The sequence below is a fragment of the Talpa occidentalis genome, unplaced genomic scaffold (assembly GCF_014898055.3).
Source record: "Talpa occidentalis isolate TD23 unplaced genomic scaffold, MPIMG_talOcc4v2.1 talOcc4.10, whole genome shotgun sequence".
Taxonomy (NCBI): domain Eukaryota; kingdom Metazoa; phylum Chordata; class Mammalia; order Eulipotyphla; family Talpidae; genus Talpa; species Talpa occidentalis.
Window position 1 is genome coordinate 89,642,644 of NW_023600993.1, and position 14,175 is coordinate 89,656,818.

Below are 14,175 nucleotides of genomic sequence, written 5' to 3' on the forward strand. Positions count from 1 at the left end.
TTGGCCCCACTGTCACTTCCCAAACCTGTGCTGGGGCAGTAGATGGGGGCAAAAAGGGGCTGGCCACTGGGTGTCACGTTCCCATGCTTTAGTTCCCCTCAGAGCACTGGGTCTAAGTCTGGCCTCAGGCCATGTGATCATATTGGGATGCAGTAAACTTGTGAGAAAGTCTGTTCTCAGGGTTCTCCTTCCCCATGTGCTGGGGCTCCCTAATCTGCCTTTTTTCATAAAATCCTAATTGGTTCTGAGGAGCATCTGAGTTTGGGAACCACTGGCTTAGAGACAATTCTGAGCTAGACAGAATGAGGTTTTTATTGGTTTGGGAAGAGACCTGCTTCCGTGGGATCTGAAAGTGAGAGTAAGAGCTACTGTTTATTGAGCATTTACTCTGTGCTAGGTCTGTTTCTGAGTGCTATATGCTCGTTCCGTCTTCAAAATAACTTCTCAAAGGAAGTAATATGATTATTTTTGCCCATTTTGTAGATGAGAAAGCAGCAGGATTAAAATTCAGGCAGGGAGAGGGGTCCGGGGACTGTTCTCTTACTGCTCAGATAAAGATGGGATTCTGTCTCCTGCTGCCCACCCCTCCACCCTACCCCCGTCCTGGTCCCCATAGTCTGCAGGGACGGTTGCCGCAGCACAGGCCGGCGATTTCTTGGGAGGCTCGCCGAGGGAGGACATGCTTGGCTTGAGGGGCCATGACTGGAGGGGAAACTTGCTGGAAAAGCCGCCTCAGAGGAGACCCTTGCAAGCTGGGCTTTGACAGATGAGGAGGAGTTTGCCGAGCAGATGTGGCAAGAAGAAAGCTCTTACACAAACATCTGGAGCCACATTCAGAGACCTGCCAGGAGGCGGCTGCCAAGAGGGTCTGGGGGGCACTTGGTGACTTAGAAGGACCCTGAAGTCTTGTCCAAGAAGTTGGATGGAGCCAAGGATGGCAGAGGAGCCGCTGAAAGTAGAGGGCAGTCTTTGCACTCATGAGGCCTGATCTGTGGCACAGAAAAGCTGGGCTGAAGGCAGTGAGACTGGAGGCAAGGGGCCAAGGGGTGGCTGGGAGAAACCCTTCTAAGACAGACCAAACTAGCCTGAGACGAGGGCAAGGGAGGCAGGCTAAGGGAGCTCACGAGAAAATTCTGGAAGCTGGGAGGAAAAGGGTACCAGGTGGAGGAGAGCAGGTAGGGAGACTGGAAGTTCCTTTGCAGGCACTTTGAGGCTGGGTATCCAGGAGGGGCACCCAAGAAAAATCCAAAGCTACCTGGTGGGAGTGATGGGGTGGGGAGGAAGTTTGGGTCTGAGGATGGGTGAGGTCACCCCGAGATGTAAAGTAAGAGGAGGGGGACCCTCCAATCCTAGTCCCTAACCCCTGTTCTGCACCAGAGCTCTCTCCTGCATGTGCTCAGCGGGGGTGGGGAACCGGATATGATTGTGACACTAAATGTGAACTAGGCCAGGTGTATTTTGGTGGTGTGGGGTCACAGGATGGAAGTTTCCAAGGAGGCAAACTTGGAGAATTCTCCTATGCAACTGTACCCCCACATACACACATCCACCCCTGTGCCCCCCAGCAAGCGCTTAGTGTCCCATTGACCAACAGAGGGGCTGTGATTTGCCACCTCCTCATCTTCATCTGGTCTCTGGTATGTGACTACTAGAAAAATAAGGGTCAGTGTCAACCTGTGGAGTCCCTGTCCAGACCCCACTGGCTGCCACTTGAGGTCAGCACAGACACCCACTCCAAGTCTACTCAGTGGGGGTCAGAAATGTAATCATGTGACTGAATTTGCAGAAGGCCCAAGTAAAGAGGCTGGAACAAGGACTAGCAAGACCTCCTTCTGGGCCTGAGGCCTGCAGGGACTGCTGTGGGTGTGTCAGCCTGGGCTGGGGCCTGGAGCAGGAAGCCCATGGACTGGTTCACAGGGTGACCAGAGCTGTGGAACTGGTGCTGGCAACAGAAGAGATTTGCGTCAGATAATGGGTGACGTGTCTTGTTATCCCATTAGCTTATGAATGCAGCGGAGAGAAGAGAGCACTGGAAATCCCCTGTGGGGGGTGAGGGATGAGAGAGCTGGAGATGGCTGGTCTCTGCCATGGGGACTTCCAAGTGACACAGAGGCCAGGACAGGAACTCCATGGGTGGCCTTTAAAGAGGAAGGTGAAGCTTCCAGTAGGTGAAGTAGGTAAAGTTGGGTCATCCCAGACACTCAGCCTCGAGGCAGGAGACCCAGCAGGGGGAAATCAAGAAGCACATCCCTGGCGCTACCAGCCCCAGCAGCCACGGGAAGGTCTCAGGAAGAGGGACCAGTAAGCACAGAGGCCCCCAGTTGGACTTGAGTGGCACGATCAAGAACATGAAGGAGGCTGGTGTGATTGAAGCGGTGTGGGCAGTGAAGACGGCACCACGTCAGTGTGGAGTGCCCAGAGGGACTGGACATAACAGCAGTGTCAGCTGTAGGATTGGGATTTGATTTGAAGAGCCATAGTAGCCCTAAAGGTTTAAAAACAGAGAAGGACTTGATCCATTGTGAATTGTTCAGAGGCCTCCTGGCTGCTAGTTGGGGATGCTAGCAGGGGTCAGGGTGGAAGTGGGAGAGGTGGAAGGGGTTACCACAGGTGGTGGTCGATGAGGGTAACACCAGGGCAAGAGGACAGAGGCCAATGGACTGGAATGGAGAAGGGAATGGGAAAGCAGAAGGACAAGCATTAAATGGGGTCATGTATATCAGTAAAAAATTCACTTAGCACAGCCCCTTGCACACAGTAGGTGCTCAGCAAATATTGCTCATTGCAAGAGCAGCGTGTTCGTCTACTGGGACACCCCTGGAGATCCTGCAGGGTGGCATTTCTGGTCAATTTCCTGAGTTGGGTCAGATGAACTCATGCTGGAAGGAGTGATGACATGAGACCCAGCAGGGATTTGCCCAAGGTCACTGGGCTTGTTAGGGGCAGAGCACAACCCAGAAGCCAAGTCTCCCTGTAAAATCCCTTCTGGGATCTGAAAAGTCTGAATCCTAGGTGTGAATTCCAGCAGCATCTTCCTCCAGCTTCTACTGAGGAATCAACTCTGAAGGCTGTTTCCTGTCCCTCCTCTGGACCCCGAGATTTTAGCCCAGCCAATAGTCCAACCTCAGTGCCCTGGCCTTTCCTGACCCTTCCCAGGACTGATGCCCTGGCCCCTCCCCAGCCTCTCCCGCAGGAGTCCTGCAGAGGTTAGCCTGCAGAACAGATCCAGATGCCCTGGCCTGAGGAGTTCCCAGTGTTGGGCAGCAGCTCTGGGCAACCCCAAGGGTTGGGTCATTACCATTCCCTCACCTCCTTCCACAGCTGACTTGGAAGGACTCCCCAATCCAATGCCAGAATAGGCAGGCATGGCTGCCAGCTCCTACTCCATGGTGCCACGGACCCCGATGTGGAGTGGCCCTGGCTCCGGGGACTCAAGTCACAGAGGATGACCCACCTTTCCTGCTGGCACACAGCCCCGGTGGAATCCCCCTTTCTTCCTCTTCCCCCAGCTCGGATATGAGTCAGGGAAGGTCCCATTGACATTTTTTCCTCTCTTCTCCTCCCTGGCCCATGAGGGCATGATCGGGCACAGCCGTACATGGCACGGAGAAGAGGTGGAGCCAGATGAAGCCTGACCTGTCCAACCTGACTTGCCTGCTAAGGGCATCCAGGAATGTCAGGCCATGGGGCACTCCTGCCTCCTGTCCCTGAGGCTCCGGCCTTTTGCTGGCCCCAGACTCAGGATACCGACTTCATATTTAACCTCACTGTGGTCCCTGCCTCACTCAGGGCCAAGTTCAAATAAGAGGTAATCAGGGGCTTAAGTGGCTGCCAGAGAAGGCCAGCCGCCTGGTTATTAAATATTAAATGGCAAGAATCTGGGAACGTATAATTGCAAATGAGACTTTGAAGCAGATGTTGCCAACAGCTTGGACCAGCACTTGCAGTTGGGGCCAGCAGGGGATTTCAAGTCACCAAGCTGAGCTGCTGACAAGTGCCCTGTGTTTACTGGGCACCTGCTGGTTGCCAGGCTCTGAACTGGATGCTGTAGGTAGAAAAATTGACCAGATCTGGTCCCAGCTTCAAGGGGTTTCCTGTTTGGTAAAGAAGAAAGACAGAGGAGCAAAAATTATGGCCCTAGGTGGTAAATTCTGGTTTGCAGGTAATCCTAGAGGTAGTATGCATTCTAGGGAAACATCTGTAAGGGGGTAGAGAATAAGGACATCAGAGGGGAAATGAACTGAATCTGAAGGATACGATCAATCTATTAGTCATTCAACAAACATTTATTGAATAGCTACTGTGTGCCAAACTTTGTTGTAGGTTCTGAAAAATAAAGCATTAAACAAGTAAAACTCTTTGTCCCATGGCAGTCACAATTGAGCAGGAGCTTGCATTCCAGAGATGAATAAAAGTTTGCACAATGAAGAAGAGGCAGAGAGGAAAGAATCCATGCAAAGATTTAGAGGCATGAAGTAAAATAGATTTAAGTCATGTACAGAGTTTGGTGTGGCTAGACACATATGGAGGGAGTGATGGAATGCCTAACAGCTGGGGCCTGAAAAGTTGCCACTGTGAAGCACTTGAGTGAGTCCTGGAGAAAGTCCAAAATACAGTGGAGAGGCCTCCCTCACCAACAGTCCATGGCTCCCAGGATCCTTGAGATAAAAGCCTGGTCGCTGCCCTGAAAGCAATGAGGAAGGAGACATCCTGGGGAATGGGGCTGCCTGGTAAGCCATCTGCCCCACTCCAGGTTGGGTTACTGAGCCTCCACCAGCAAGGATCTCAGAGGAGCCACCCCTTGGCTCTCCCCACCTGTAGCCTATTATACCAGCTCATGAATGACTGAAAACCAATCCTGGGAACACAGCACCTTTGTCTTTGATAGGAATGCAGTCTGCAGAAGGTGGCAGGGGTAACGTGGGCATCCGGGCCATCCAGGAGGTAGTCTCCGCCAAGGGAAGACTCCAATTCAACATCTCCAAGAAGGTCCTGGCTACCTGGGCCCTCTCTCTTTCCTCTGCCCTGCCTGAGTCAAGGGGTGAACTAGATGAACTTGCAAGGTCACTTCCTGGCCATGATTCTCTACAAAGGAAGGCAAGATGAGGAAGTAGAAGAGAAGAATTGCTTGAAGATGCTGAGACCCCAGGAGGATTAGAGTCCTTGGATTCGGCTCTTAGTGTTTAGAGTTGCATGAGGCTAAGATTCTAGAATTCTATAATCTAAAATTCTAAGACTCTAAGAATCCTGTAATCTAAGACTCTAGCTTGATTAGAGGAAGGAAAACACCACAGCCATCACATCCTCTTAATAAAATGCATGCCTCTGGAGAGAACCCCACACCCTAACTCCAAAACCAGCAGGCTTGTTTTTCCCCTTTCTGCCTTTAAATTGTCTTCTTGCTCCTCGGAGTCTGCTCATCTGCACACCCCCCTCCACAGTCCCTCCTCCCAGCCTGGCAGCCGCACATTTGCCATCTGCATATAACCCAGTGATTAGCACAGCCGAGCAGGAGAGGAGGGGTGTGGAACCCTTGCTGCCTGCCACTCAGAAGACCTTCAGTCGACTAGGCGGCAGGGAGTCACCCCAGGCTCTCTGAAAGGGCTGAGCAGAGGAGGGGAGACACAATCACGCAGACACACAGTGAAACACACAAAGAAGAGCCCCAGGCAGGCAGACACACAGAGAGACCTGCACACCACATGTGGATATCTGCAGACTGCACACTCACACATGTGCACACTCACACACGCAAACAGACCAGACAGAGGCAGACACACCACCCCACATTGATGCACCCTGAACACATAAGCGTGCAAAGACACAGAAAAAGATATGCACAGCACACACCGGTATTTGAGTGCAAAACATCCAAACATGCATGCAAACACACAAATGCACATCCCTCCAGACACAGCCACACAGCAGTGGCCACGCGGACACACACATACAGACATAAACATATAAACAGTCCCAAATAAATACATAGAGCACCACTCCCAGTGGGGTCATGGCAGAGTGCACCCTCCAGATGAGAATTAGCAGCAAGTTCCCCTTCCCGTTCCCTCATTCTTCTTCCTCCCTCTCCCCTCCACACACACTCATTCCTGGGACATTACTGGAGCCCTGCTGTGCACACAGCCTGGCTCTGGGCTCTTGGACAAGCCCAGAACTGTGGTGCAGTGGAGTGGGAGGGAACAGTTCAGTGAGGCTGTGGAACTCACAAGCACCTAGGGCACAGGTGGGCACTGAGTTCAGGAAAATGCAGAGCTGTACAAAATGGATTGTCCAAAAAGGTAGTGAGCCCCCTGTGGCTAGAGGCAATCTAGAGCAACAGAGAGATTGGTGCATCAGATGGGAGCTGGAGTGCTGGGGGAATTGAAAGCCTTGACAATCCCTTCCAGCCCTAATATTCTCTATTTTTATCCATTTTTTCTGGGCTTCAAAAAATGTTTACTCCTTCCCCTATCAGTAAAAAGATGTGTTCCCTCCCATGTGTGTTTGTTGGTTTATGAATGTATTATATACTTTTGGACTAATACATGATGGACTTCATAGAATGGACACAAAAACAGAAAAACTTGAAATAATGTAATGAAAATACATAGATCACAACCTTAAAGGACAGGTGGAATTGGAGGGAGAGTGGTGTAACGTTTATGGAGTGCCTCCTGTGTGCCAGATTTTTGATATATATTATTTTTTTCGAATCTTCAAAATAGCCCTGTAAAGAAGCTGTCATGTTTTTTCCTTTTTACAGATGAGAATCTGAAGCAGAGAAATGCAAAGTCTCTTACCCAAAGTCACGCCACCTGCAGTTGGCAGGGCTGAAATCTGGGCCCAAAGCTGTGGGCTCCCCAGCGCCTCTACCCTGATGCTCCCCACACCCACCCTTGGGCAAGGAAGGGGTGGGGCTTGCTTTGCCTGGGGGAGAGGAAGCCATTGAGGTTCTTATAGGCAATAGTCACAAGGTTGAGGCTCTAGGACTGAGTGAAAAGGGCTGCAAAACTTGTCAAGAGCCTCCAGTGACACCCTCAAAGGATTTAGGCTTGAAACAGGGTCTCACGTATATGGTTCTCCTCAAGCCCAAAGGGATTTGGTATCAAAAGATCTGTGTCTATCACCTGACCCAGTATGTCACCCAGGCAGGTTCTGTTGCTCATCAATACAAATGGGGGGACAGACTTGAGCCAGGGGAGGTCAGCCTCCAAGCTCAGCCTTCACACAGTGTGACTGTGAGGCTCCCAGGAGGTGACTGGCCAGAGAGCTCTGTAAATGAGTTCTGGGGGCCTCCCACCCTACCATCCTCCTAGTTCCAGTGGCAGCAGTGTGGTGGCAGGCAAGGCCACCCGCTGCTGAGGCCACAGTGTTGGTTCCTCAGAAGCTAGGGTGAGAGAAAGTGGTGTGTGTGGCTTCAGCTTTCTCTGAGAGCCAGCCCGGTTCCTGACCAGGACAGATACTTCCTCTCAGGAGCAGGAATGAGGCCAACTGGATTCCTGGCCTCCCTGCCTGGGAAGGAAACCCAGGTTCAGTGAGGACATCTGTTCCTCGAGGAACCAGGCAAAGCGGGGCTGGGGGCACTGAGGCCTGCACCCTGGCTGAGCTGCAGCTGCGCTGTAGCCGACTCCTCCTGTTAGGGGGAAAGGATGTCCTGAGCTAATCCCATGCAGGCTTTGTGGACCCCACCCCCACTCCAGACCAAAGCCATCAAGACATTGGGAAAGACAAATCCCGTCACCACCAAAGGGAGGGTTGCTGGGACCTGAGGGTGGAGTTAAGCAGCCGCGTTTGGTATAAAACCAGACACATGGGCCTTGGGGGGGCTCGCTCTTGGCTTCACGGCTCGTGGCTCGCCGCCAGCTCTCAGTGCCATTGGGATTCCAGGTCGGCGGATCGGGTAGGACGCATTTAAGACTTTATCTCCCTCTTTTCTCCCTGAGTTGTACATTTCCTCATTTCCCCTTCCCTTGTAAATAAACCTTTTATTAACCTTTCGTGTGCGCCTGCAGAGGAGTATTAAGTCCCTTTTAAGCGCACAGGTGAGGACCCACAGTCAGGCAACCCATTTTATATTGGGGCTGCCCTATAACACTACCTGCTCAGCTCCTTCTCTCACTCTGTCAACAGCCATTCATGGAGGCCCAGCTCCAGGTGCTGGAGAACAAAAACAAAGACCTTGCATGAAGCTCAAATATGAGTGGGGAAAGCCACAGCAACTAAGAACTAATAGCATATCATATTTAGATGTTATCGAGAAAAATAAAGTAGGGTAAAAGGGTAATAAATGACAGGCACTTTGAGACAGCGGGGTCAGGACAGGCTTCTCTGAGGAGGGGACCTTTGGGCAGAGACCCAAAGAAGAAGATAAGCAAGCTAGACAGCGAGCTGGGGGTTGAGGGCTCCAAGCACGAGGATCAGCAAGAGCAAAGGCCCTGAGGTAGGCACCTGCTGGGCGTGTTCAAGGAACGTAGAGAAGGTAAGTATGGCTGGAGTGGAGTGAGTCAGGAGGAGTAAAGGTCAGGGGACGGAGTGGGTGAGATAAAAAAAGGGGACTCATGGCCCACATTGAGAACTTTGGGTTTATTCCAAGGGGATAGGGTGGGCTTGTGGGAGGTTTTGACTGAGGCGGGGACAAGATGGGGAGTCCAGCAAGGAAACAGGATACTGTGAGAAGGTGCTGCACTAGTCCACAGGAGAGATGGGCGGGGGCGCCCAAGGGTGATTCAACTGACAAGGATTGATCAGATTTGGGACTTACTTAAAAGAAGCGCCAAGAAGAGTGAATGGCAGGATTGTGAGTGGGGAGGAAGGGACGAGGGGTCAGGGAGAACATCAAGGTATTGGCCTGAGCAACACATGGTGGAACCGAGTTGGAGAGGATGGGGCAGAGGCAGGGGCCAAACAAGGGTCCTAGGTGCCCTTGGCTGATCCTCTCTCTCTCTCTCTCCCCCTCTTGCTCTTTCTCTCTCTGACTCCCCTGATCTTTGTACCCATTAATCCTGTTCTCAATCTGTTCTCAGATGAGGAAACTCAGGCTGGCCCCCAGGACAGATCACACAGCCAGTGAGGGGCAGTTCCTGGAGTTGGTTACAGCCCCATTATCCCATCACAGCCGGATACAGCAATGCCTGTTCATTCACAATTTCAGGCAGCAGACACAGGAGTTCCTATAATGTGCTAACAACAGGCCCAGTGCTGGCACCACTGAGGGGTCTGGAAATCATGGAGCCAGCCCCTTGAAGGAAAGGGAGATCCAGAAGGGCCACTGTGGGTCCCCTCCCCCTGCCCTTCCTCCCCCATAGCAGAGCAAAAGTCAGATAAGATGGTACAGAGGTTGGGTGTGGAGGAGGGAGTGAGGATTCCTGGATTCACAGCCTACCTCTGCAGCTCATGCTGTGTGCTCTTGCACAAGCCGCTTCACCCCTCTGTGCTTCAGTTTTCTCACCTGTGAAATGGGGATAAGAATTACGTACACGTAAGAGCATCAGTGTGAGGAGCATGAGGAGATGTACTGAAATCCTTCAGGCCTGGGCCTTGGCAAGCACGCCGATGTTTGAGCTGTGAAGTGGATTATTAGCCAGCAGAGTCGGCACTTGAACTCGGGTCTCCCAACGGAAGCTGAGGCCATCAGCTCCCATCTAGACACCAGCCCTTGTCCCAAGGAGGGACCGCCACCCTGGGGTGGGGAGGCTCAGCTCTGCACAGCTGGGCTCAGTTTGCTCAGAACCAGATCCCTGGAGTCTGAGAACAGTGTTTAGGGTCTTGACAGTGCAGTCCCACCCCTGACGAGCTCGGCGAGCCGCCTGCCTGCCTGCTTGCTTGCGGAGTCACTTAGTCACTGACTTCCCCAGGAAAGCACTAATTACGGCCTAGTTCCCCTAGGCCCTAGCTCTGGGATCTGTCACAGTCCCTCAGCTTGGGGCACTGGCTGCATCGCTGAACCAACGCTGTCACCCCCCTGCCTTTGCCTGGAAGGACAGAGGGGGGGCGGTGGGATGAAGACAGAAGAACAGAGGAATACAGAAAGGAAGCTGGGGCTGGGCTCATGAACCATTCCCACGAGCTGATGTGGTGGTTCTCAAAGTGTGGTCCCAGGACCAGCAACCCTTGGGACCATCTTAGAAATTCTCCGGTCTTACCTGAGACCTACTAAATTAGTAACGGGGGGTGTGGCCCAGCCATCTGGTGATGCTGTTGCCTGCTTGATTGTAGAACCACAGCTCTGATTCCGTGCAAACACAGTAGAAGGGGAAGGGGGTGGTGGAGAGGTGATTATAAAGTAGGCTGTACTGAAGCACAGTTTCAGAGAGACCTACTTTCAAATCCAGGCTCTGCAGATTTCTTACTATATGATAGGGGGCAAGTCCCTTTTGAAGTTGAATACATATTTATTGACAACCTGCTGTTTATTGTTGAAGTCTCTAGGGCTGCAGTGCTAGTAGCAGTGACAGTAGCCGACGACTTTTCTTAGACGAGCTCATTTAACCTTTATAAGAAACCTTAGTCATCGTTCTATCAAGCCCTGGGCAGGTAAGGCACAAAGGGGTAAAGCAACCTGCCCCATGGCAAGTTTGAGGCAGCGCTGGGGTTTGAGCCATAGGATGTGCTTCCGGTGTCCAACCAGACACTGGACCCAGGCTGCATGACCTGTGGCTGGTTAAGGAGGTGGACAGAATGCAACAAAGAGGTACAGCTGGCAGGTTGTGATGCAAGCTATGAAGGCAAAATAAAGTAGCAAATAAAGGGGACAAAGTGCATTGTGAGGAGGAGATATTTTAATGGGATGGTCTGGCAAGGCCTCTCTGAGGAGGGGATCTGTGAGTGGAGACCTCTCTGAGATAGCTTTCTCAGGCACAAAATGAGAGGATTGCAAGTCCCTGCCTCCCAGGTATGTATGAACTTGCCTCAAGAACAGGCCAGTATAGCCTAATAGCTGAACAAAGGGGAATTGTTATTTTTTTGTGATCTGAGTTCCAATCCTAGCCAGTTCAGTTCCTTGCTGTGGTCCCGGGCACTGCTGTGGTCCTCTCCAGCCTGCCAGTTGCTCCCCTCAGGGGCAATTCCTTCCCCGGTCCTGATGCCTAGGAGCCTTTGCTGTTTTTATTTTTGTTATTCTGGCTCCACAGCTGAGGTCTCTAACTCTAAAAGGCCATTCTTGCCCAGAAAAATAGGTCGTTGGCAGGTCCAGCCTCCTGACAGGCTGGGCCACACAAAGGCAGCCTGGCCAGCCTGTCTGCCGTCGCCAGCCGGGGCTATGGTAAGAGCCGAGCCAGGCAGGCTGGTGCCAGCAGAGCGGGCCCCTGCAGCTGGGTTCCAGGAAGTCTCTCCCGGCAGAGTGACCCTGGGCCGAGTGACCCTGGGCGGTGGCTTTCTGCCTCTGGACATTTCCTTACCTCCGAGAACACAGCAAAGCTGCCTGAGGCTTCAGTGACCCTGGGCAGACCAAAGGCCTGGTCCACAGAGGGGCGCCATCTCCCCACCGCAGAGGAGCTCCAGGCCTCTCCCACCAGGCTGCGCTCACATGGGATCCCCCACTAGCCCTGTATTTCTGTTTCACAGATGAAGAGACTGAGGCTCATAAAATTTTCCCCCACGCCACAAAAGTCAAATTAGCAGAGTTGTGGCTTCCTGATGTGCTCATACAAGACTGTTTGCCAGTGGGCAGCAGTGGAGGGACATCGTCTGACTTCCAGGAAAGAAGACCTCTGGCTGCAGCGTGGAGCACAGATGGGGAAGCAGGGAACAGGGTGGCAAGCGGGTGCTCGGTGGGCGATGGTGAGTCTTGGACTGGGCCTCGCAAAAGTGGCAGCAGAAAAGGGGTTTTTCGTTCTGGCCGGGACAGGAAGGTGAAGCTGTGGAATTTGCTGACTGGACATCCTCAGGAAGTAATGCAGGGATGCGGGTGCCTCTGGTTTCCCATCTCCCAGATTTCCCTATCATCTGATCCCCATAGACAGAATAAATATTTTCCATGCTGATTTATTTGTTTGCCCCACTAGAATGTCAGCTGCTTAGGGGCAGGTTTTTTGTCTTTTCCCCACCTGCTGCATTCCCCGCCTGGCATATAGAAGACACCTCATAAGCATTGCCAAGCGCGTGAATGAATGGGAAGTATATGAAGGTAATTTGATTTTAATCCAGGGGCAGCCCAGGACACCGACTATGGCGGTGGCTGATTCACCTCAATTATCTGCCATAGTTTGTCAGTGTGACCTCAGGCAAATTGTCCTCTAACCTCAGTATACTCAGGTGCCCACTGGTCTCAACAAATTCCCAGCCTTGATGGCAGGCCAAGGGTGATCTTTTATGTGGGTGCTGACAAGGAGAATGAGGTGCAGGGCCTCCTCCTGGGGCGGAGGTGAGGATGAAAAGAGCCCCTGGGTTGGAGGCCCTCCTGGGTGCCTTTGCCTTTGCTATATATAAATAGCAGGTGGTACAATTATTATCCTCCCCTAATCCGCAGTTTCCTAATCCCGGGCAGGCTGTGTGTGTGTTCTGGGGAACGTGAATGGCAAAGCCTTCTGGAAGCACAGGCCAGGAGGCTGCCTGCCTCTGACCTTCATGAGCAGCCCTGCCCTCTTCTCCCACCCAGACGGATTCAGGTGATGAAGTTTCCCAGGAGCCACAACTAAGCTGGTATGTCTATGATCTTAGCCAGATGAACCCTGAAAAGTTGGAGACTCCTCACATTCCATTCCCTGCCCCATTACAAGAGGACCTCAAAACATCTTCCTCACTGGGATCCTGATTTCATGCTCCCTTCCGGCTCCCTCTCCACTAGCAGCGAAGGTGGTATTTTAAACACATACATCAGAATATGGTGTTTCCTTGTTTAAAACCCTCCAGTGTTTTCCCATCTGCAGAATAAATGCAGGCCTTTTACCAGATGCCGGGCCACCCAACTGGACCACTCTCCCTATCCTTCACCCATTCCCTCCAGCCAGCCTGGCCCCAGGACCTTTATATGTGCTTCTCCTTCTTCCTGACAGCAAATCTCCAAAACCTTCTCTTGCTGCCCCTCCTTATGATTCAGTTCCTGATTTCTCAGGGAGGTTTTACCCTTATCTAAATGAGCTCACCCTTCTCACTCTCTGAACTCAATCTTCTGTTGTTCATTAATTATTTCTACTTGTCTGCGTATCTGTCTCCCCACTGGAATGTAAATTCCTCATGGACAGCGACCTGGTGTGGGTCACTGCTATATCTCCCAAACCCGAAGGAATGAAAATTCCTGATGCTCAGAACCCTATGGGTGCCCAGGACTACTGTCAAATGCTTTACTTATTTCTCAAATGCTTATGTAGCACTTGGTACATGCTAGGCATTTTTTTTTAAGTGCCGAACAAATATTAATTCATCTAATCCTTACACCAGTCTTTTTAGGATGATATTCATGTTGTCTTCATTTCAGAGGAAGAAGCTGAGGCACAGAAATGATAAGGTATTCTCTCAACTCTGTACAGATCATAAAAGGTGGCAAACGGGACTTGAGCCAGGAAGTCTGGTCCATGCTCCCAACAGCTGCACTTGGTGCCAGGACTAGTCATTTGACCCAGAGGCTGGGAGGGGCTGGGAGGGGCTGGGTGGTGTCACTTTGTAATCGTCTTTAGCCTGAGAACCAGGAATTTAAACCTGGTTTCTACACCAGGCTTTGCTGTGTGACCTTAAATAAGTCACTTCTTCTCTGGGCTGCCAATCGCTCTCCATTTACAGGCTGGCCCTCCTACCTGACTTCATTCAGATTCTCTTTGTCAAGAGGTGGGAAATTGGTTATAGTTTATTTCCAAGTTCCAAACCCTCCAAACAGTAGAGGGTCTTGGACGTCTTTCCCTCTAACAGTCTGGAGTCTTCTTTTGTCAGGTGACCAGCAGTCCCATTCCAAATCACTGACCTGGCTGATACTGAGAACATGGCTTTCCGGCAAGAAAAATGAGAGAGGCAGAGAGAGAGAGAGAGAGAGAGAGAGAGAGAGAGAGAGAGAGAGAGAGAGAGAGAGAGAGAAAGAGAGAGCTTTTCTTTGCTAGGAGGCTCCGTCCTCCGGGACTCCAGGCCTCCTGCCCCTGCTCTCCCCTGTTGCCTTATCTTCTGCTCCTGGCTGCCTGTCATTTTCCCTTCCAGCACCCCCTGTGGCAACCACAGCCTCGCCTGGACTGTTCCTGACAGAGAGGCCCCTGG

General features: G+C 51.8%; 1 long non-coding RNA gene across 1 annotated transcript in view; it reads right to left on the reverse strand.

Moving 5' to 3' along the window:
* LOC119234847 (uncharacterized) overlaps positions 1–14,175 on the reverse strand; it is a 34,877-nt gene that overhangs the window by 16,692 nt on the left and 4,010 nt on the right. The window contains exons 3-4 of the long non-coding RNA XR_008552587.1: positions 9,380–9,445; positions 8,096–8,154 (exon numbers count right to left, since the gene is read on the reverse strand). This is a non-coding gene — a long non-coding RNA (uncharacterized LOC119234847). The remainder of the gene's footprint in view (positions 1–8,095; positions 8,155–9,379; positions 9,446–14,175) is intronic.